Genomic DNA, 24,546 nt, shown 5'->3' with positions numbered 1-24,546 from the left:
ACAAATTTAAGCTCACTGGCCAGCAATTTCGGAACTAAAGTTTTTCAATAGAAAGGAGGATGGGTCAATTATACATAGTGCTACAGACATTTTGGACTAGTCATTGAGTATTCACTTCTCCCGGCTCTCCCGGAGTGCAACCCGTTGTTTTTTTAAATAAAAAAATGTCTCGTATATTGGTCAATAAATTATTTGTAGGTATACCATACAGGTTGGTATCTAAAATAACTTTCCAGATGCTTTTCGACTTTAATGCAGCATGTTTGTACGTGAAATTTTTAATATATTAGAAAAGTTACGCGCTGGGACGAGGCAGTGCGGAGTTTGCTGTACCGACTTTAAATTTTGTTGCTGTATTCTAGCTTTATTTATATTTTTTAATAGGATTAGCATTGCTTTTAATGTGAAAAATAAACAGTCGTGGAATTAAAAGTTCGCCAAGAACAATCGTTAAAGATAATGACTGTGGTTAGATACAGTAGCTACAAATCTACTGAAGCCAGGTCTCTGAGTACCACGTTTTTTGTAAAAATACCTATTATACCGGGCGTGGCCTGTAACAGGAGCAAAAAATTAACTGTTACTTAGACATCATGTATCATCACTTAACACCTCATCAGGGAAATTATTATTACCCCAAAAAGAATCACTACAAAAAAGAGAAAACGTTGAAAATAATAAGACACAGTGACTACAGAAACAAAATTCTTAGTAACGGTTATTTAAAATTAGCTGAATCAAGTAGATATAACGGCTGTTTGGTAAAAAAACACGGGTTTTAGGGTTCAGTACCCAAAGGGTAAAACGGGACCCTATTACTAAGATTTCGCTGTCCGTCCGTCCGTCCGTCCGTCCGTCCGTCTGTCACCAGGCTGTATATCACGAACCGTGATAGCTATAGAGTTGAAATTTTCACAGATGATGTATTTCTGTTGCCGCTATAACAACAAATACTAAAACCAGAATAAAATAAAGATTTAAGTGGGGCTCCCATACAACAAACGTGATTTTTGACCAAAGTTAAGCAACGTCGGGCGGGGTCAGTACTTGGATGGGTGACCTTTTTTTTTTTGCCGTTTTTTATTCAAGCTAGACAAATGATATTTATATCCGGTACTTATATAAACCGCCATGAAACATTATAAATAAGTAAATAGCACAAAAGTGTAGGTTGCTATATCCTATATCAACCAACACAAAAGTTAGGATAATATTTTCAAGATATGGACCCCAGCGGCACAATGTACATACTTATAGCTGGATAAACTTGGTTGACTTGTTATATCGCTTAATATGTACAATGAAGAACGATGAAAAACTTCACAATAGATCTTTATTTTGTTTTTCTGTGCATAAATCATACCAAAAAATTTGCAGCTTTCAGTGAAGATCTATGCTATTGTGCGAGGGCGCCTGTTTGCATTTCAATAACATTCAAACCCTTTGTTTTCCATTATACGCCTTTAGCATAATAAAATTAAAATGCGGTTCGGGCTCTTAATAATGATGACAGGTTTTGTAAGGAGCCTCAAGTTTTTTTTAGTTTCTTAATATGTCTGCTATTTCAGAAAAATATGTGAGACTTTTTATAGGTTATGTGTGTGGTTTTTTTAAATAGGTTGGTAGGTAGAATTTTAGTGAGATATTGTTTTATATAATTCATTGTTTTCGTTCAAGATTGCTTCAAGCTCTTGCTCTCTAAATTATATAAGGTTTGTTTTGGTAATTCCGAAAAATAGCTTCGAGTCCATAATCTTTACTATGTCGAAACCTGATCGAAACACGTATTAATAGAAAGGTAAGTACCTATTTACTTAATTTCCTTCTAAGCCCGACTTGCCAATGGCTATGAACCCAACGACGTAAATTTAAGAAAATAGTCGTATTGTTTTACGCTTTACTAAAAGACCCGAGTTTACAAACAGTGTAAACTGGTAATTGAAAGCAGTTCACCAACATTTTAGTAATGCTTAATTTAGCTACATAAGAAAACTAACTTAGGTGGGCCTATATTATTTGAATCCTCCCTCGATCACCCCGGGATACCAATCTCAATTGGATTGTAATTTGATAACTTAAAACAAATAAAATAATTTGACTGATGTATACATATACTACTATTATTATAGACTACTTAATTAATTATTTATCATTGTTGAAAGAGAATACGATGAATGTTGTAGGTGCATAGTTCTAATTGTGTATACCTAATTAATCTAACTACTCAGGTCTACGGTCCTACTAGTTGTTACCAATATTATATTGGTAATATACCTCAAGCCTGACTCAAAAGCAAGACCGCCTCCTAGTGGCCAACTTGTAACGACATCTCCAACTTAAACGTAAGTTTTTTGATAAGTCAGTGTTTAAACGATAGGGAGGTGGGGAGTTACAGGTGGTAAGGGTGTGAGGGGGGGACGTTTAGTGAAGGAAATTCATGTTACTGTCGATATTGTTTAATTGATATCGATATCGACATGATAGGTAACCAGTGTCATGGGTTCATAACTTACTTGTGATAATAATTATTTCGTAGTTATGGACAGGTCTCCCTCTGTGCCGCATGTATATCTTGAGACAGTACTAGTCCACGTGGATTCCTCTACATCAACGCACATGCGTCTCGGTTCCAAAAGTAGTATATCGATACGGATGATGGGCTTTTTAAAAACATATTTTCGCAAAGGTCATATACACAGAGGAAGATCAGCGCTGGAAGTCGCCAGCAACATGCTGAGGTGAGACCATTTCGTGGCACTATCTCCGTTTTTGTTTCTCTGCTTGTATAATTTTCTTTTTTGTGTTTGTGCTCACAAATAAAAATATGTTTATTCTATTGTACAGATTTTTGTCGATTATCTGACTGTACACATGTATAGTGGCGATTAAAAAGAGAAGGTTAAGTGGTACCACGTGGTACATTCTGAAAATTATATGTGCGTTATGTGATTTACGAGTATGTTTTTTATACTGATTAATCTTTTTCAGGTTAGACCCAGTTGCGTCATGACCTGCTTTGTGCTAGTCCGATTATAGTTCCTTCCAATACGCACATTGATTTCTTGAGGTGCAAGTAAAAAAGCATAAAGCTATAATTAATACATCACTAAAACATAAACAAACAAATGCTTCATAAAACAAGTCAACTAAGTTTAGAAATATACGAGTAGATATCTACGATATCTATAAAACGCCAGCGGAGTAGGTTTCTAGTCGACTTAAGAATCAGTAAGACTTCCATCTGTCTATTAAAGTAGTTCAATATAAAGTGGTTTCATCGACAGGGGAGCGAGCCTAGCCCGTCACTGTGAAGCAACAGGGTCTTGGACGCGTGCGCGTTGCCACCCCAACTCGCATAAATGCCCCTGCGGGTCCGTTTCGCGCTCAGAGCCACGTCCGCATCCGCCGCAGTCTCCCACCAGCAGCCCTCGGTGCCGCGCGTCGCTACGACCTCGTAGCAATGTTCAAATCACCTGTATAAATATCCACCTCAGTTCTATTCTTTGACATTAAATTACAGAGTGGCTGTGTTGTTTTTTGTGGTCATGACTTTTAAGTGACGATGTACGTTTTGTGCTGTGGTTTTGACCTGTGCCGCTTTTAACAGGTATGATGGAATTTTAAATTCGTTGTGTGGAATATTTTTTATTGTTTTTGATATTTTTTTTATTTGCTGATTTTTATTTTAGTTTTACAGAGACCACTGAAGTGGATATTCTGATATTTCCTGCTTCAGCCGAAGAGTTCTGCATGAATAAATTTTAGAACCTAATTTAATTTGTTTTATTTCGCTTGATAAGGTAATTTCAGTTGTTTTAGATTGACTTTTTCTAGTTACATACAACTATGTTTATACTTACTCAGATTATTTTCATAATATCAGACTAATGAACACTATTAATTAAAAGCGAGCAGTTAAAGTATAAAAACTTATTATGGGTACTTCAATTATTTATATATATTTAGATTAGATCCTTGACCCCGAAATACATACGTATACTTTTATTCAATAATAAAATCTAGAAAAACTAAATGCTAAAATTACTTTAGTACTTTGTTACTTAGATGGCAAAGTGCAAAAAACCTTAGACTAACGTGAGATTATTAATATCATTCTAATTACGTAAGCCAAAATAAATAAATATTAAAAATAGGTGATTATCATTATAACTTGAATTTGCTTTGCATGTGTTTGATTAAATACGTAGTAAATATCTCTGAAACGCCTCTAACGATTTCAATGAAATTTGCTATAAGTAAGTACCAAAGGGGTTCGAAAATCGATCTAGCTACATATGTAGGTCTTATCTCTGCAAAAACGCGCATTTTTGAATTTTTATTAGTTTTCCGGGCAAAGATCGATCTCCCAGATATTAAATATAAATTCTGACGGAAAAAAATTAACTGGTCTGGCTTTGTTTGTAATCTAGGAGCACGGTAATGACCCCGCCAAGTCCAGTAAAGCATTTCAAAACCTCAAAGTGGCAGTAGAACTCAAGAAAACAGGTTATGATAATATTGATAATGTACCTCTATTCTCAAACGAAGTAACTGGAAGTCAATCGTATAAAAATCTGTTATTGATTTGAAAAAACTCAGGTAACTAGGTAGTATCATGTCATTCAATATCAGTATCTAGTCAAAGCTTTTTAAAAATCTAAATGCAATTTCAGTGTTCATGATGAAACCAAGTATGTTATTTATATGTTTCATATGCTAAATTCGATAAAAGTTGTGATTCTGTGCTTCACGTAATCTGTCCAAATAACATACTAACGGCACTGCAACATGTCGCTGGCCCAATATTACAGGGTTCTATGTTTCACTTTTATCTAACTGAAATTTGAACATTGTCATAGTGACATTAAGTCGAATTTCGACTATCTTGAAAATGTAACATGGAACCCTGTAATGTTGGGCCAGCGGTGTATAACTTTGTACATGTATTATAACTTTGTAGTCGTATAATTACTACAACAAGCTCACTGACGTAATAAAATACATTTTCTTCTCCCTTTACACTAAAGTTCAAAAAATTCTAACTTTACTTCATTTGCGATAGCGAAATGAGTTTATATTTTTCAGTTATATTTTAGAGTAAAACTTAGAGGATAAAAACAGATAATTAATCAGTAATTTAATTAGGTAGTTTAAAAGTACGCGCATAATCCTAAAAATGAACACTAGATATTTAAAACGGCGAAAATTATTATCTTTTCTTCGTGGTTTTAGTGTTACATGGGGGCTGTATGTTTGCCTAGCGCTTTTTGTCTGCTATTATCATAACGTAATTACCCATTTTTATAAAATTATGCAGGAAATATTTATTTTATAAGCACTAAGCATTTTTATTACGTACTGTACACGTCTACCTAATAAATAAAATCTTACAATAGAAGCCATTTCAAAAGAGCTTACTGATACCTATACTGTCTATTACAAGTATCGTTCTTTATTTATTTATAAATATTCTTGACCACATCTTAAGCCAATAATTTATGCTAGCATTGTCACGGCTATTAATGAAGTGTCTCTAAATTCATGCGGAACAATCCTGAAGTTCTGAATTCGCAATGCAAATAATTCCGTTTCTTAATTATTAAGAAACTGAATATCATACTATTGGGTCCATTTAAACACAGGACATGTTTACTAAAACTCTTTGTGTAATTATACGAGGGTTTTGATTTTTCTCCGTCAAGTAACAGGGAAAAGGTAAATGTACGACGTTATGATAATATATTACTTGTAATAAACCCTGTAAAGAAAATATGCGGAGAGGTTGGAGTTTGTGTTCGCCGCGGGGCGCAAGGCGCGGCGTGGCGCCACTTGTTACCAAGAACAGGCAGGCGATTCCGTCAGGCGAACTAGCATGATTATGTTGCGATTTTCAAACTATGCGTGATCAGAAAGCGTATTTTTACTGGCTCTCTGAGGCTATTGCTCGCCTGCGCTGGGTAAGCGATTCGTAGGAATAAAAGTCGTGCTCGCGGTAGTCTGTTGCAAGTCGGCGACGGTATTGGAAAAATGGGGAATGAATGTAACCTACCGGAGTAAAGTTGTAAGCGGGAACTGCGACATTTCCCGCCACCTGGTTCAGACCATACATTAACGTACGTGGACGGCATATCCACCGCCAAATTACAACTTGTTAGGGTTCCGTGTTTCAAAGGAAAATACACGGAGCCCTTATAGAATCACTCGTGTGTCGTTTTGTCCTTCTCTGTCTGTCACAGACAATTTAATACGAAACTACTGGACCGATTGAGTTGAAATGTGTTACGTACATGTAAGTTGGTGACCCAAAGGCGGACGAATGAGCAACATACAAAAATAAAACCATCGTGCCCACTTTTAGGTTTAGGGAAAAATTAGAGAAAAAATGTAAACCCTTACAATCATCGTGTGACTTGTCAAATGGAATGGCTCATTGTTCGAATCCTGAATCCTGTTTACGACTTTCGTTCGATAAAAAAAATCACCAACATAAATCTAAAATGAGCTTTAAAAATTTGTAACAAATTATGCACAAAAGTTAAAAATATGAAAATTGCTTCTAAAAATTGGCAATATTATGTTTGCGGTAACGTATCGATATCATTTTTTTTATTTTAACGTCCAAAAAATTAAAATTAAGCTAAACATGATATCTGCGCTCCCGGGCATGCACTTCCATCTCGTTCACTCTTACGCTCAGTGAGAGTGAGAGAAGGACACGAACTTACTGGGCCTTAATTTCTTTTATGTTATATATCGCCCTGATGACATTTATAAAAGAAAGTATACCTACATATTCCTTCATGAAGTATTCTTCTGTACCTACTTAATTATTATTACAACCTACAGGAAAACACTATAGTTCGTTTTTTTTAGCATTAGAAATAAGGTAAACAATCTTGATGTGTATTTTAATTGAAAAACACATTTTAAAAATAAGTTACGGGAAATATGTAACAATTATGAATCTAATATGATCATTTATATTCTTCTGCTTTCATAAGTACCTAATAGTTTTTGATTTTTAAAAAGCGTTTTTTAATTAAAAGACATGTTAAGATCGCTTACCTTCTTGCAAGTTCCTTCTAATGCTAAAAAAAACGAACTATAGAGAGGTAAATAAAGAAGTTCAGCATCAAAAGCGTCAATGTTTTAAGAAAATTTAGTTTAAAAGTAAAACATGCCGAAAAAAGTCCTTCTTTTTCTGTAAAATTTAATCTCGATAATTTATTTTAGGGTGGGATGGAAATAGGGTGGTGTCGGGGAAAGCGCGCCATTGGAAAAGGTATAAATCTATGGATTTGTAATGAAATTTTTAAAAGAACGCAACATTTTAAACCACATTACATCAATGTTCATTGTCCCATTAACTATATTTATTTTAATGTAGGTAAATATTAGTTATCTTCCTGACTGGCAAACGTTGTCTTGATAAATAAAATAGGGAGTATTACTGCAATGTTCTGCCGCCAGAGTGCAGCACTAGTGCACATACTAAACCATAGACTAACTTATATTGACATTGTGCAGCAAGGCAATTTGTTTAGAGGTAGCCTACCGCAAAACGCGAAATACATAATTTCGTTATCTGCCGGCCTAGCCAAGGTTACAATCGCTATCGCTTCGACAACGAAAAGCATTATGTCTCTCTATCACTCTTCCATAAGCTTCCATATTAGTGCGACACTGACAGTTGCGTTTCGATCGCTACGGAGCGTAAGCGATTGGCATCTTGGCTACGCGGCCTGCCGGCCTAGCCAAGGTTACAATCGCTATCGCTTCGATAACGAAAAGCATTATGTATCTCTATCACTCTCCCATATGAGTGTGACAGTGACAGTTGCGTTTCGATCGCTACGCAGCGATAGCGATTAGCATCTTGGCTACGCGGCCTGTTTCTCTATCGATATAAATAGCTAGAATTATTATCTATAGAATACCTTCCATTTGATACAATGCTTATTTAATAAAATTCAAGATATAATTACCTATAGATAAAAAAATAAAAAAGATATATTCAATTGCTCTTTCAGATTGCAGAATCTTGAGGCAAAGCAATGTGTAAATAAGTGATACGTGAAGTTATTACTATTATTAAAACATGTAATTTTATTATACAATATGAATCCACACCTATAATAAGGATTTATACCATCAAATATTTGATTATTTGCTTCTGCAGCTATCATGTGCATGCATAATGTTATAGTTATGCTGCCTGCTTACGCTCAGCGGTGCCCTGAATTCCCCAAATAAAAAACGCATTTAACTGACTTGCAAGACCGAAGTGATCCCATAAGTCTTCCGTGGTCAAAGTTATGCACTAAAAAACTACATGGATCAACCATTTTTAAAATGTGTCTCTTAGCGCGGAATTTCACCAGTGTACGGCAATGTGCATATTCAGTACAAAAAATGCTTGTGCTGCACAGTGCTGCACTGATGGAATTGAAATTTTTAGATGCTCTATACACAGATGTTTTTTTAAATGTTTGCTAGAATATGCACCGACTTTGTGCTTTCATTATTAGATAATATAATTCATACGAATAGCCGTCGAATTGGTCCGTTTTTAGGATGTGGAGTTTTTCCTATCGTATGAATGATGATGATGAAACGTCAGAAAAAGGGTCGCCAACGACATCTGAAGGAAGGTACAAGCGCCTTTAGGCTATATACTTGTTTCTCACCAAATTCTTTTTATTCTTTATTAAGGAGATAGAAATATTAACATGATTTAATAAAAAAAAGTAAATAAGTAATGTATCTAATATGTTATAGAAAGAAGTGAAACACCCTTTTAGCTAATGAAATCAGTTTCTGCTGCAATCAAAAAGAGCCCGGAGTCTGCTTTAGCAACCTAATGCCAAGTATTGGCCCAGATACTAGTTTTCAGGAATGGCTATTTGAAGTGCAAGCCAGAGGGGAAATAGGCCGTATTGTGATTGGTTCGAATTTTTTATTATTATTTCCTTCACCGGATAGTGACCGGTAAATATCAAATGTTATTTTGTGCAACAATAATATTTTTCGCATACCTTGTGTACGGTGACAGTTGTTATCTACATACAATTTATAACCTTCTATTCTAACGCAATTTTTTATTGAAATGAAAGCTATGTCAAAAATACTACAGTTAGACCAAGATAAGTCTGCAACGACTTTGATGGCACACGTCTAAATTTCATAGAAGTATATAACCACCATTATGAAAGGTAAGACACCTAGTTAGTACGTTTATATGTATAAAAATAATATCTAATAGGTACGCTTACCTAATACTCTACTTCGACGATACTTTTACCTAATGACTTAATACCTTTACAGTGAATGAAACCCAATAAACACACTATTTAGGAGTACTTAGTTGAATTGAAATCAGCTACATATACAGTTGCTAATCCAATTTGAACATCCAAGAGTCAAATGTCGTTACAGAACTTCCGGTGTATGGTGTTGAACAAAGCGAGGTGGATTATTTAGACATCATGCAATCAATAAATATACTTAAGTTTAAGTAAGTTTGGGTATGGATATGGGTTTGTTACAATGTTCGTACATTCTTTAGTATTTTTGGTGCAGCGGAGTGGTGTTAACGGAATTGGTATACATAAATAATTTCAACCCTAATGATTAATTAGCGTTAATTACGTTAATATTAGCCTTAATATACTATTTCAGTTGAAATTATCTATCCTAGAATCTAATACAAATTTGGGAAATAACAATAAACTGCTGTGACCGTCATAAAATAATACTCGAAGACCGATTTGCAAAAAGATACCTACGCATTTATTCAGCGCCTGAAATTAATGGTATCAAGGTTTAGTTGTAGGTATATATTTTAATATTTTAGAAGCAAATTGAAAACATTTTTATTTGGTTGAAAACCATTTAATTATTCCCACACCAGGTAACATCGAATTTTCTATCTAATTAAAGCCGAACATGGAAAGTTTCCTGTGAACCATTTCTCCCGGTAACTGAACCCCCACCCTCCCCCACTGTGCCCAGTGCGACGAAATGTGAAATTTCAATTCCACTGTAAGATTTTTATTAAAGTATAGAGGCTCGGGAACCGCTCGAATATAGTTGGAAACAAATAAACGACTTTACTGAACTTTTTTTCCTTTTATACATAAAAGCGTGGAGTTGATTTATCGCTGAAGCTGCGAGCGATCGCTGGTCCTGTGTCGAGTCGACAATCGGCATTGCATTTAAATTTTACATGAACCTTTTTACACGGCTTATTGAATTAAACATTAAAATTATTATTATTGGGACTGAATGCACCATTTCAGACAACAAAAAATACATTAAAACAAACGCTTAAATAATTGTAAAATCCATCATTTATTCAAAATAACGTTAAATAGAACCACAAAGCAGTTATATCCAGGTGGATATATATGGAGGTCCATAGAGCTACGAGTAGTTTACTTTCAGCGATTTAAAGTGCTTTTAAAATAGTTCGAGAACCGTCAAGCCGAAGAAGACTGATGGTGAAGGCATCTACTTAATGCTCACTTTGTGTTTGTGTCTTCCAATGCATTTAGACTCATGTCTGGATAGGAAAGTACTTACAAAAAATGTTGCTTGCCTCTTCCTACTTTCTTAGCATATTTACCTTACTAGTAAACATTTTTGTTCCAATTTAACGGGCTAATTAATACACCTTATGACGAGAAGACGAAAATATACACATTCTTGAATGAATATAGATCACATTGTTTAGGTATTTTTGTTAGCTGGTAAATAAATATGTTTAGTAATTTCATTAAAGGCTGCAAAATGGGTACGTTTACCGGAAAAGTACTCAATGCAGCCATTGTATAGTACACCTAGCCGAAAAAAGCCCCTCGCATTAAAAAAAAAACCTTATTGATCGGCTTTTAGCCTATAGGTACATATATTCGCTAGTTATATTCCGTCCTTATCCAGTCCTTATTTCCAGATCTTACTTAGGCATTCTAATAAATTTATACATTTATATCTAGGTATTTTATAGAGTTCCGAGTAATACAAAATTAACTATGTACCTATACCTACTTAAAAACAATACCAATGCAAAGTCAGTTTATTGTAAGGTAGATCAGCAACATACTTTGTTAGATTGGCACAAACTGGTATACGATTATCGATCCAACTGGCCCACCATACATTATATGAAATATATAGTAGATTTGCTAATACGGATCGCATAAAATAGAAGAAGTACTCGTAGTTCGAATAGCCAGAGGCAACGTAAACAAGTTTGCCGTTCAAAAAGCAGCGTGAATTTTAAACGGCACACTGACGGAATTCCGCCGGTGTCGGCCCCACGTTACGCGGCAACCGAAAAGGTAAATGGGTCATAAAGGCATATCAATATTGACCGCGCAACTCCCATCCAACGTACATCATGGCTGTTATATTGCCCATATCTCACGGTATGCGAGGTAGCCTTTTTTCTGTACTAATTTATGAACATGTCGCAAAAGGAGGGTTATTTATATTATATCACAACGGCATCATGTGCTTAGTTAATTCCTAATACATACCTGTACGGATATGATGATCATTGTTGTTTACGTGACAGCGTGATAAAACGGTGTCCGTCACTTTCGATCCCTCAAAGTTAAAAAATGACAGATATTTTAGCACGTGGATAAAGCGATCCATAATACGCCTGTAGGTCTACTGCTAAATATCTTTAAGATAAGGGATTACTACATTTTAATAATATATTTTTAGAATTGTCTTATTATCCAATTATAAAAATTTCGACATCTCCCAGTAAAAGACTCAATTAGGCAAGTCGTTATTTTGAACTTTTCATTAATTAGCCTTTCTTTATAATTTGGGCGAGTAAACCTCATTTAATTGCGAAGTAGGTGCTGTGTAATTACAGAGCACGGCGAGAACAAAAGGATAAACATAAAAGCTGTTGTTCCATTCAATCCTTAAATATTTTATTTCAATTAAAACCCTCAATTATATAGCCCGACCCTTTCTTTACCCGGTAGGTACTTTTAAAACGAATAAAAGAAGTTAAATAGCTATAATAACTACCTATCATCTATTACCTTAAAGCGCCTAAGATAACACTGGGCCCCTATTCGACATTGTACAACTGTCAGATTTCACGTCCACTTCGATTCAACAGTTGAATGAATCGCATGTTCATCAAGTGCGGATAATATCATTTAGTACAACCAATAATTCAACAAATATCAACTTTGTTTTATTACTACTTTAAGGTTTATAATGATTTGGTCTGGTTGTCACCTAACTGTGGATTGCTAATGTCAAATTTTGACAGAGGATTGTTCAGATTCAACGGAAGTTCAACACGAGACGTCAAACGTCGCTTGTCGAATAAGGCTCCTGAACTAATCAGTACAGTATAACAGCACAGTACGGCAGTGTAGTAGCTGTACCATGATAAAAGAACTCTCTAGTTTATTTGATGTTCCTGTGTGTGTAAACCTAACTTAAATTAAAAGTGATTGTACCTAGTTATTATAATTTTCCCAGTCTAACGTATATTAAGCGTTTTTGCAACATCACTCTGTAGCCCATATTAGTTAAGGGGACCTTTTTAAATTTGGCGATGTTTTGGGCCCGGCTGATAACACTTTATGTTTACAAAGAGTTGTTTTAGGCCCCACTTTACATAATGAACTGGTATAGCGTCTAAACGGGAACAACCTATTTTATACAATATTATTACATTACAGACTTGGTCGCAGGAAAATGTTATTTATAATATATTATGATTTCCAATTCTATTGTTACTATGTCAATGTCAAATTCGTGGTAGTCGTACTGGTTTATACCTATAAACAGTATTGCATCCATTCACGTCACTTTCATTACTTTTATCCAAAAGCAATCGGAATTTCAGCATGAATTTTCAGTGAAAGGTAAATTAAATATATTATGGGATTTATTGAGTATTTTATCATAAATAGGTATGTAAAAAACAGAAATTCTTGAGATTGTCACTTGCTTACACATACAATCATAGAAAACGATGTGCAACTCGATAGACGCGCAGGTTGTGTTTGATGTGATATAGTATGACCATCCATCGCCCAGCCACGTAATTATACTTTTACTTTTCTGTGAATCCGCATATTTATGTGATTCTTAATGAGGTAGGTCCAATCTAAATAAAGTACAATATGTAAATACTCTCATTATCAAGTTGGCCATTTTACTGGTGTAGGTTCTTATCTTTAATTTCACGGCAAGTCTATTTTAGCATTGGGACAATAATATTATGAATATAATTTTGTAGAAATAAACAATTGAGAGGGCGGTTGGGCCGACGCTGGGCGCCCCCGATAACGCGGAGCGTGCGGACGAATATGTTAGCGATACACTGAATTTTAGCTGATGTAGACTACTGTGATTATGATCACTTTTATATAAAAATTCAAAATAATGGTTCTTACCTATATCTCTGAGTAGACTAGCTCGACCTACGCAACTTTTATACTTAGGTGTACAACGAATTTATGCAAAATGATGCATATTATATCACATACGCCTACATTTGTCCCTGATGAAGACAGATGTCTATATTGTGTAGGTAAGTATCTGATAAGCAATTTTACGATGTAAAAATAGTGAAAAGTGAAGACAGATGTCGTAAATAATCGTTTTACATCGTATTTTCGTATGACAATGCAATATTATGATGACATTGATTGAGAATTAACTCAGTGAGTATGTACCTATTAATTGCCTGTGGAAAGAAAAATATAGTCAGCGATAAAAGCTTCTACCTACCAAAAAAGTTTTTTTTTTAACTTATATGGCATGTTTAGTAACACTCGTACCATTAAGACTTACCATTTAGCAAAGGCCCACGTGTTTAGTATCTGGAGTGGGTACGACAAAGGAACAAACATGCATTACGTACACACCTTTATCTACAAATCTACATCAACCTCCTTTGCGTCGCGCTGTCGGGTAAAAAAAGCGTTCTTTTGCTCCGATTGGAGTGATTTAAGTAATGGCATTGCATTTTGAGTTAAGGATGAATTCGCAATGCACCGCCACGTAGGCAGGCGTGTCTCACTCCGCGATTTCATCGCTTTGCTACAGGTAGCTAAAGTACATCCGTTCGGCCCCAATTTTGGGGTTTGCCATAAGCCGCGCGTGGCGCTGTCGCCACCTAGCGGCCATATCTGTGCTGATCGTAACAGACGCGTTTTGTTAGAGAGTGAGTCTTCTGTACTTAGTACTATTATTTATTCTGTGACGTAGGTATACGTAGAAAAATACTGAGTAAACTATATAAATAAATATTCCGTCGAGTTCTAATGGACGCTTGAGTAGGGTAATTCCTGTTAGTACCTGGCCACCCCAAAACTAAAAATAAATTCTATTCACCTATAGACAGAATTAATTTTAGTATAAGGTGGCTAGTTATCGAAGGGAGGCCAGTTATTGAAATATTATACTAAAGTGAATTTTGTTTATAGGTGAATAGAAATTATTTTTAGTTAAGGGTGGCCAGTTATTCGCCGGTGGCCAGCAATTGACTAATTAGGTATCTTAGAAATATTTGAAGTACTTACTAAGACTAGTAAGTAATCTTACAAACTTAGGTATTTGAAATTGAGTTTTTTTTTTGTAAAACTGTTCGGGATCGCTTTAAGTTTCTGTAGCAAACCAACTGACGTTAAAATAATTGTCCGTCGCTTACCAATCAGCATGGTATTTCAAACATGGAGTATCTGTAAGTAGTGGTTATTTATTCACATGAAGGATCAAGAATGGAGGTATATTAAATTATTCAACAATAAGCTTGTAACATAATACGCCCTGGGCTCATGCTGTTGCTAAGCTTCCCTTGCACCCTACAAGAGGGGTTGCCATCATTTTATAAGCAGTATTATTAGGGTACAATTTTAAGTAATACTATAGATGTCTGTACCTAAAGGTATATATACTACACAATTTTGCGTTTAAGTATATTATGAATTCATGATCATTGTGATCGTAACATTATTCCGTACCAATATTATAAATGCGACAAATATATCTGAACCCGATTCGGATTTTGTAATGTAATAGACATCTATTAGATATCTTTTAGACATCACCAAGATACGATAACTATATGTTTAAGATCTAACCTGTCAAATTTGACATTTGCGCGATTCTGGAGATACTCTTGAACGCTTTCTACAGGATATGACTTAGAGATCCAATTCACATCTAATAGATATCTTACTCTATCTTTTTTTTATGATATAGGAGGCTAACGAGCAGGCGGATCACCTGATGGTAAGCGATTACCGCCGCCCATGGACACCCGCAACACCAGAGGGGTTGCAAGCGCGTTGCCGGCCTTTAAGATGGGAGTACGCTCTTTTCTTGAAGGTTTGAAGGTCGTATCGGTCCGGAAATGCCGCAGGCGACAGTTCATTCCACAGTTTGGCTGTGCGAGGCAGGAAGTTTCTGGCAAAAAGAGAACTAGTTGATATCTAAACTATAACGTATCTAGAATGGATCTAGTACGTGTCGTCTCTTGTGAATATCTTGAAGTTTGAATACGGCAGTCTGACGTTCTGTCTGTTACCTGTTCACGCTTATACCGCCGATCCGATTTAGATGAAATTAATTAGGGGTAGGTAAAGTTTGAGATCCGAGGAAAGACATAGGGTAGTTTTGTCACTCATTATCAGCATTCCACGTAGACGAAGTCGCAAGCAGAAGCTTGTTGAATTCAAATTATATGTGACGTTCCACGGCAAAAGGTACCTTAGGGCGGCTGGCGCTTACGTCAGCAACGCAATAATATTGGAGCGACGCTAATAATAGCGTAAACACCAACCGCCATAAGGTTCCTTTACCAGTGGGATGCCACATATTATAAAATAAACTGATCATTACAAATTAAAATACTGTTAGAAATCTAATTAACATGCTTTATGTATTTTAAATGTAATTGAATATTGTGTACGTACCTACTAAACGTTTTTACGAGGGAAATAAGGTCAGTGCGGGGAGTTCGGGAAACGGTTACAAAGGAGCAATGTAACTTTCAGTACGTTACCGCATACGCGTGCCCGTGAAGTTTCAGCTAACGAGGGTCCCGCCGAAATGCTACCTGACCCTTCTGCCAGCATAGATTATGCAAACTTCAGAGACAGTCACTTCATAAACAATCAATAACGGCAATATCATCTCATTACTATTAATAAATAGATCCCATTCATTTTTATTTTTACTTTATATTCTAAACGTGAAAAGGAAATAAGAATTGGTTGTAAATTACAACTTGTAATCTGCATATTAGAGGTATGTATGTATATCAAATACAGTACTGGCCAATAATATATCATCTTTGTGTTTTTTGCATGAGAATTTATTTGAGTTTTCGATGGGAAAATTTACATCCCCTATATGTACTTATCAAGGTACTCTAATTAATAGTTATTATTACGAAACAACATCTGCTTTTTGTGTGTTTTAGTTTAGTAATAGTTTTTATTCATCATCATGATCATCATCTCAGCTATAAGACGTCCACTGCTGAACATAGGCCTCCCCCTTAGTTTTTAATCGTTGATAATAAATATAGTATTTTACCTACGTTCATAACTGGACGCAGGATTATTCTGATGCATCATTTAAACCACGCAAAGAGGTTACACCTTTTAGTTAACGTTTCCGAACGTCCATTACAGAGTTTAGGGGATTAAACAAGTTCGCTTTAAGCTAAGTCCCGTTTTTGAAGTATACAAGCATACGGTTTAAGTACATATATTATTATCTATCATATTACTTAGGATTCACAATGTTTTCAGGTTTCTAATATGAATAATATTGGTTTACACGTATGTAAGATTCAGTACCAGTGTCGGTTAGACCTCCATACTTTTACAAGTGCTTGATAAATAATCTCGTTTCTTTACACATAAGTATAATTTTTTGGCAAAAATTTCATTTTTGGTACAAGCTTTAATCGCTGGCTGTACTTAGTTTACCACAGGCAACTAATTTTCCTAAGTAAACATTGCACATATACGGGCCACCGCAAGCGCATCTATTTCAGCAGGGCGGTGGTGCTAGGAAGCTGTGCAATCTCCGGGACTCTCGTTAGTGACCTTGTCCTTTCATGTGATGTCGAGGATACTTTGAAGGCAGCGCATTAGTTAATTGATATCTGAATTTCCAACAAGAAGATAACATTAAATGATGAAATAAATATAAAAGTACTTTAAGTATTACCAATTTACAGCGCACCCGTTTGCGTTTCTCAGTACTGAATCGATCTAATCTACTTGTATACTCGTAGCGTAGGTGCACCAGCCTTCGAGGAAGCTTCCTAGGAACATTAAAATAGCTGCGAAAGTGCTCTTTTCACGAGATTCACCGAAGCCAAGGCTGAATGCGCCCGGTTTGGTATTGAAGGAGTTCTGAGAGGAGGAAAACACGTGTATACACATAATAGTTAATATAGATATTACTGTATAGCGTTTACACAACATAACATTTACTTGCAGGCTTATTCAAGGACTAAAGTTCTGAGGTTATTTGTAGTAGTGAATACCGCACCGTACTAGATTAAGTTTTCTAGAGTAAAATACAATTATTTCACTGTTTATAATTAATTCGTGTAATGCAAAAATAACGGGACGAAGTAAGTACAAGGGCCCACGTCAGGGCGAATCCCGGCCTACATTAAAGAAAGAGGCTTATGTCCATACATAAATCCGAATTAAAACAGAAGAGACTCGAATAAATAATGTCGGCTCGTTATTCAGAGGTCTTACGTCGTCCGGCCTACTTTCTACCTACGGCCATGTTTTCATTTTTTATATTTAAAAACTCTGGTAATTATGAGTAAGCAAAATTTGTGGTAAAAACATTTTTACTCCACCGATTAATTTATAGGACTTGGTATTTAGGACACTGCCGTGACGCACGTCAAGTGGATTTTCAGCCTACCCTTAAACAAAAGAATGTTTTGTCCCTATGTAACTTTAGGATCTAGGTAGGTACTTAATGTACAATAGACGTCAAAGATATGTATTATATATACTTGTGCACCTTACTTCTTTGTAATCCGGCAAAAAATGTAAACACTTCTTGACGTCAACTCTAACTTGTGCTAACGGGGATATATTTTTAGTTGGTTAAAAACTGCAAGTTACTCGACAATTATGCTTTTTCTCTGTGGTTGGTCACATAACAAAATAGTATTTACGATAAAGAAACTCCACACAATGCTTCGTTTGGGTAATGCGGTGTATTTAAAACACTTGATGCAATTACCTGATCGTTTGTACATTCTGTCGCTAACAAAGATTTAAAATATAACTAGGTATCTATCCATGATGTTCATATCAAATGCATACATCAATATGTGCAAACGAATGAGCCATTGCTGCCATTAGATTGCAGTGACAATTATCGTTATTGTTAAATGTATTAATGAATGAACAATAGCATGTTATCAGTTAACCAGCATGTATTGTTCGAGTGAATACTACTTAACATTCCTCACAATTAACAACTTTTTAATAAGTTTATGTTTTTTAATAAAGAATAAAGATTATTTATTAGATGAAATAGATGATCTTTATTTTTTATTTACTATTTTATAATTACAATGTAATAGTATTTTGTGCAAGTACAGTAGGTACTTGTTGTAAGACCAGCAAACATCTAAAATCAATACACCTTTTAAAAGTCTCCCGCCGCGACTGTCTGTATGTATGTGTGTAATGTGTTAGTACATTTATGATTTATAAAGGAAAAGATCAGTATTAGGTTGAACAGAAATTAATTTTAACTGGTAGTAACAAAAACATGACACGTAACAACGTATGTAGGTAATTTGGAGCCAGTTTTTTATTTATAGGTTATTTTAGTTTAGTAGTTATTTTAATTGTAGCTTTATGTAGTTTTAATCTTAGTTTATAATTGTTTTTATTTTGTTTATATTAAATAAACATATTAAGATGAATTACCTGATCAGTAAGCTCTCAGTCAGTACCGACGGTATTCAATTCTGAATTTCATTGACGCACCTCTGTCCGAATATGTCTGGTGTCAGTCGAATCGCGTTTTGATGTCGAAATTACGTATTGAGTTCCCACAAGCCCCTACTGCCACAATGCCGAGCATGCCAACCCGACGTCATTATTAAACATTGTAACACATTCGCAATGTACACCACTGTGGACATTCACTTGAAATGACACTTGACACGCATTTCATTGAAAAAATATAAGTAATAATTATACTAGCGTAGTTTTCTACATAAATAGTGAAAAACATAGACTATAAACCCAATTGTTTTAAAACGAGGATCTATGAAGAATTAGAATTAATAAAATTACAAACATTAAAGATAATCAAATGAAGTCAACAATTTTAATTAACCCATTAAGTAGGTAATATTGTATCGGTTAGCGCAATAGTTATAAATATATTAGGTATAGTTTAGTAAGTAAAAGTGCTGTATTTCGCCAACAAACCGTCAAGCAGTTTGGCGAAACCATTATAATTGTGTATGTACTTTTATTAAAGTAAATAAATAAATTTATTAACTACACATTAAACGATATACTTGCTCTAAACAGCAGCAAAACACTTTTCGCATGCCAAATTACATGGATTCTGTTGCTGAAGCCGGGTTTCGGCCACACTATCAATTATCCCTTTGCACGATACCTAAAATGCCAGTAATTATTACCCAAAGGCATGCCCGCGTGTTTTAGCGAGATTTAGATCGGATTCGATTGCGAATTGTTCAACACAGTTTGATTTACGTATTGCTTTGTCTTTATTTGGAATTCGAAGCCTATTGTTTTCACGGGATAATGTATTGAACCTATTTACTTGTTGTCAATTGATCAGCAAATACAGAGGGAGGTTTCAAAAACGTAGTCACTTGATACTCGGTTAATAAATAGTTGACCGGTATCGTCTTGGGTCGTCCCATTCGTTTTTCGTCAAGTTCTTAAATTTCCTGAATGCCATCGACGATTGTGACGAATGTACAGTCAACAACAGAGCTATGAATACAGGCAAAGTGCCAAAAATATGTATACACAACCTTAATGTACAGGCAATCAAGTACTGTATACATATTTTTGACACTGCCTGTATTCATAGCTCTGTTGTTGACTGTACAATGGGTGACGAAAGCAGAATAGGACTAATTTAAGAACTTGACGAAAAACGAATGGGACGACCCAAGACGATACCAGTTGACCAAAGCGTTAGCGAAGGCTTTTTTGACTCGGGCATTCTGCTTTCGTATGTTTTCCTCTACAGGGGGCCGATTTTAATAATTTCGAGCGCTCGATTTCGTCACTCAAAAATCGGTGGAAAACAGCGAAATGCTAATTTTTTACTGTAGCTTAGGTTTAGGGATGTTTTATTTATATTATTTTAGTTTATAAGTTTTTATACAATATTTATATTTATTTGCTTAGTGTTTCAATGAAGTAAAAAAATGTTTCTGTCGGTTCGTTTTTTGGAAAATGTTCAAAATGGTGGACATTGGCCTAAAGGACTTAAGTGTCATTATCATTAGGGTCTATGATACTTCAGACTATTGTAAATTCACTGTGATAAGGACTTAACGAAGTATTTTTTCGGTACTTAACTATTGTTTTTAGTTTATCAATCTTATTGCGAGATCTACAGCACACAGAATCACTATTTAAAAACCCTTTGTTACATGAAATTCACGTATCAGAATCTATACTATTTAGGGGTAGAAATTATTATGGCGTTGATTAATGATGTCGGGAATATTTGGCATTCCCACATTAATTAGTGACAAATACGCGTCGCTACGGCAATGTTTATCAACTGGCACATACCGGGAACCGTTCACTATTTCCCTAACGAATACCTACTATACCGGGTGTGGCCTGTAACACGAGCAAACAATTAAAACACAGATTGTACTCCTCAAACAGTGACACTTTTATTCAACAACTTTTAAAAATTATGAAGTATTTATTATTATTATTTGTATGTCTTTTCCATATCTCGGGACCATGGGGTCCCGGAACTTTGGGAGGCGTACGTGGGGCCGAAGCCAACAGCGCAGAGGCCCTTTAAGACACTTTAATCTAAAAGCAAGGCATACACGTGGCGGATACCATATAGAATTATAGGCGAGCAGCTTTTCAGCTGATGAGCCTATGTCACACAGTGTTCAGACTCCCTATTTTCCATACAAAATAAATATTATCTTCAATGGACGCCATCGCCACGCCATTTCATTGTGATTGACGTTGCTTGTCAAGCCTTAAACATATCGAAATTCGCAATACATTGCGTCTTTGAATAACCTTTAAAGTGTATTAAAAATCAAACTACAAGTTATTTATTAAAGTCGCTGAACAAATGTTGTTCAGTATGAGGAGTACAGCCTACAGTTAAATTTTTTGCTCATATTACAGGCCACACCCGGTATACCATTAGTCCATTAGCAGTTGAAATTTTACTGTGCCGGTTATAATGACCAATTAATGCATCCAACTAGAGTTGATTATAACTGCACTATTTATAATACGGTCGCCAAAAAAATTAAATAGCAATCTTGAGGCTTTGTTTTAGTAAAACTTCATCGTGTCGAACCCTGATTTCGTGAGTAATTGTTCGATAAAAAATATCACGAATATTTTTTTTTACAAGTGGTAAAATAATGGTGGTATAATATGAACATTCTAAGAATCCGCAATTTTATTTTTTATCGAATTCATCGTTTATCGAACTTGCTAAAAATATGAAATCAAAAAATTAACTTCCGCTTCCCGGGCACGCACAGGCGTCTCGCTCGCGCTTAAGCAACCCTCTCTCTATTACATTTGATATCCGAATAATTACCGGATGTTTGTGTAAAGCGGAAATGACATACCAAAATGACAATAATCCGACAGAGACAATGTTTCATTCAAGAGGTAATTTCCGGGGACACGGATCAAGAATCTCAGCTTGTCTTCACGAGAATACTGAAATGTTAAAATGAGGACAACGTAATTCTAGCAAAGTTAACATTTCCCAAATAGTCACAGATTCGAAAAAGTGGAGCGACACCTAAATAAAACCTTTGCGGTCAAGTCGACCAATTTGTATTGTTTTTGTAACGGCATTAGCGGCACTCTGCGTGCCACAGCGCGATGCACCTCACAAAGCACGGTCGTCAGATCCGGTCGATACTTACATTTCGTGGTACCTACTTAATAAAACCACTGTCTAATAAGTTTTTGGAAAAAAAATCATTTGTGGTACAAGCTTTAATCGCTGACTGTACTTTTCTTACGACAGACAACTAATACTCATTGAGACAATTATAAAAACCCCTAACACAATTAGGTTGCGTTGTTTCATCACAGAGTTCCTATGGCCACCTCCTATCTCCATCATCAGATCAGTTCGCCAGCACCATATTATTGTATTGTCATCAGAACTACATACACCTGATCCTTGGAAGATGGTTAAATTAGTTACCTTAGATTCCATTAAGTACATAGTTAGTTACATACAGGTCGACCTAATAAAAGCTTGTTAAAAAGGCAGTTGAAAGCTTTGTGAACAATCTCAATAAAGTAATGATAACGTTTGTTTTGCTATTGCCGTACTAAAATAAATAGTATGAGTCGGTAAAAAGTAGTAACCGATTAAATAAATCGAACACTGAGCGTTTGCGTGAGCAAGATGGATGTGCGTGCTCGGGTCCACGGATATCATGTTTTGAATTATTATTTATTATAAGTTTTAACAAAAAAAGTCACCGATAACTTCCCTCAAGAATAAAATTGCGCATTTTTAGAAGCGATTTACATATTTGTTTAGCTTTTTTACAAATTTTAGTGTACCTTTTAGACCTATGTTTGTGATTTTGACAAAACTTGTGTAGAGATATACATAACTACAATATATGAAAAGTTATTATAAAAAATATAGTGCACCCCATTGAAAAAGAAGATCCTGAGCCAACTTACATTGGTTTGACTGGTACAATATCCTAGCACAAAATTAAATTGCATCAGTTATTTAGTTCATGACAAAACGTCACTGATACTCCAAATTAAGAGACGCTTGTTACGGTACTCCTACAAAACAGAGCTGTACAGCAATATTTAATCTATTTCCATAGTTCACCTGTAGGTACATTCCCTCCGCCTGGCTAATTTGCATGGTGCTCGATTATAGCGAAGGAGGGTAGTTAGGGTGAAACGGGCCTGATGGCATTTCAAATGAATAATCGCCTCGCAGATTTGACGCGAGGTATTTTTATTGCCTTGCTATATGAGCAATATTGGAAGTTTGATAAGCATTCGCTATAAACTTCCGGGCGGTTGCCATTGTCGGGATACGTAAATAGAACTTTGTGATAGATGTCTGACATTACTTACTCATAAAATCAATATGAAACTTTTTTGTGAGACTTACCTCAGTTCTTTTAAGTACATAAGTTTTATTACAAACAAAGCGTGTATTAGGTATATTAATTTTAGGTCTGTTAATAACGATAAAAAAATATGGTCTAAACGGGTGCCGAAATAGCTAACGGAAAAAAAACTCTTTCACATATTTACCGTATTCTTGCGGATTGGTATTAAATGCGCTGCGGTTTTTCAGTGGCTGTTACTGCTGTTATGAACGGTAAGGCAGCTATTGCCTTTACATCGACCGGTGAGAGTGTGTTTGTATACAGTTGCCTAGTAACACAGAGGTTTTATGAAAAAATCTCCCGCCTTATTTATTACACTATTGAACAACGACTCTAATTTTATTATTACTTAATGCACATTTTTGCATTCATATAGCATATATAGTAACAGCACCAGTCATGGGACATTTAAGAGGAAATTTGGAGTATTTATGATATTTCCCTTATACATGTAAATGGTCTACCGCTTAGCGTGTTAAAAGATGAAAGTCCTATCCGTATTTCATGTTTTAGGCGTGTTGTATCAAAGATACTGCAATTAGTTTCCACATATTTAACAAATTAAAACTATGCTTTTTTTCTCCAGTCATGGACACCAAAGCTCCAGTAATGGGCCCCCGGTAATGGACGTGGATCCAGTAATGGGCCCCCTATAATGGACATTGCTCTATCAGTATAAAATATTGAAATGGGGAATAAGTTACGGCAAAAAGAATCAATTTTTGGTATAAGCTTTTATCGCTGTATGTATTTTTCTTTCCACAGCCAATTATTATTGTATTAGATCCATCGAGACAATTCTAATATACCCAAACACAATTAGTGAGGGTTTATTGCGATAAAGTTCCCATGGCCACCTCCTGTCTCCATCATCAGATCAGGTCCATGTTATCATAATATTGCATTATCATCCGATTTGCATACTTAATTACGTACTTACACAAAATTTCAACTAAATCGGAAATCGAAAAGGGGCTTAAATTCAGCTACCCAAGATTGGACCCACACTAACTAACAGGGCAAGTTAAATAAAATTTTGGAAAAACGATATCAATTTATCCGAAGTCCGAGAATACCTCCTGATTGACATATTTCGTAACTACATTTTACTTCTGTATTGT

General features: G+C 35.4%; 1 protein-coding gene across 1 annotated transcript in view; it reads left to right on the top strand.

The window, feature by feature from the left end:
• The first annotated feature begins 2,267 nt into the window (after positions 1-2,267).
• The window catches only part of LOC134679315 (epithelial discoidin domain-containing receptor 1-like), a 201,159-nt gene continuing 178,880 nt past the window's right edge, over positions 2,268-24,546 (top strand). The window contains exons 1-2 of the mRNA XM_063538218.1: positions 2,268-2,342; positions 3,285-3,607. The gene's annotated coding sequence lies outside the window, so the exon portion shown is untranslated. The remainder of the gene's footprint in view (positions 2,343-3,284; positions 3,608-24,546) is intronic.

This window comes from Cydia fagiglandana, chromosome Z, assembly GCF_963556715.1.
Source record: "Cydia fagiglandana chromosome Z, ilCydFagi1.1, whole genome shotgun sequence".
In the NCBI taxonomy this organism is placed as follows: Eukaryota; Metazoa; Arthropoda; class Insecta; order Lepidoptera; family Tortricidae; genus Cydia; species Cydia fagiglandana.
Note: the sequence above shows the minus strand (reverse complement) of the source record. Positions and strands in the feature narration are given on the sequence as shown.